Raw genomic sequence first — 1,169 nt, 5'->3', positions numbered from 1 at the left:
CGGGTGGCTGGGGATGGCAGCTCTGGGCAGGCACGTCCTGGGGGTAGCAGAGCAGTTAATTGCACTGCAATTATCTCTCTCCTATAAAAATGCCTCCCTCCTAAACAATGCCATTCTATGAAACACGGGAGCTGTGCTGTGTCCAACCAAGCACACACACTCATCCCAACAAGCTTTGCAAACTCGGGGTGTTTTCCCTCTCAGGAACAAGGGCCACGGGGCAGGAAGGGTCAGTGTCCTCTTGGTCACCACCAAATGGGCAGCACAAGATGTTGGTGGTTCAGTGCATTTTTCTCCACCACCTTTTTTAAATTTTTCCTGTTGTGGTGGGCTCCCCAGGGCAGGAATCCTCCCTCTTCCCAGTTTGGGTGTTGCTGCCTCAAGCAACGTGTGTTTCTTTCCCGTCTTCAGAGCGTTAGAGCTGGGGTTTGGTTTGTGGGGTGACCTGCCCAGGAGCTGTGGGACTGGTCACAGTCCCCAGGATATGAGGTTGATGTCGAACCCCTTCTTAGGTGGCACTTGGTGCCACAGCCAATTCCAGCCCCTCTGAAGCTGACCTTGTGCCAGGGCTGTTGGACACACCTGCCGTGGCCTCCTGGGCAGGGTCTGCAGCCCCTGCCTTGCCCGGGCTGTGCTCCTGGCCCCTTCTGCACTGTATCTATTTATTAAAAGTGCTTCTCAGGCACATTCTGACATGTCCTTATCAGAAGGTCATTGTACAGCTAAAAAAACCAGAGCAAGTGGTCACTGACTGGTGATGTGCTGGGGGCAGAGTTGTCATTCATTTTGTGAATTTAGCTGAGAATTTCCTTGAAATTTCCTTGTTTACATCATCATCTCAGGTTTTTTTTAAATCTCTGTTTCTCTGGCCTGTTGTGCCCTCAGAAGCTGCTATGGTTCAAGCTGGAGATGACCCAGGGCATTGATTTAAGCTTGGTAAGTCTGATCTGGGAAGGGGTGAGAAAGCTGGAGGACAGGCATTTTTTCCCCCCTTTTTCAGCATGTAAAATAAGAGGGAGCCTGAAGACTCCAAGGCGAGAGCCTGGAAGAGATTTGCTTTGATGGTGTTTGAATTCATGCCTAAGAGTAGTATCTTGCTGGACTTGCTGTATAGAACAAAGTGAAACAAATTCAGAAAATTTGGAAGAATATTCTCAGTAAAATGACCC

Source organism: Chaetura pelagica, unplaced genomic scaffold, assembly GCF_000747805.2.
Source record: "Chaetura pelagica isolate M959 unplaced genomic scaffold, ChaPel_1.0 scaffold47, whole genome shotgun sequence".
Taxonomy (NCBI): Eukaryota; Metazoa; Chordata; class Aves; order Apodiformes; family Apodidae; genus Chaetura; species Chaetura pelagica.
This window is presented reverse-complemented; position numbering follows the sequence as displayed.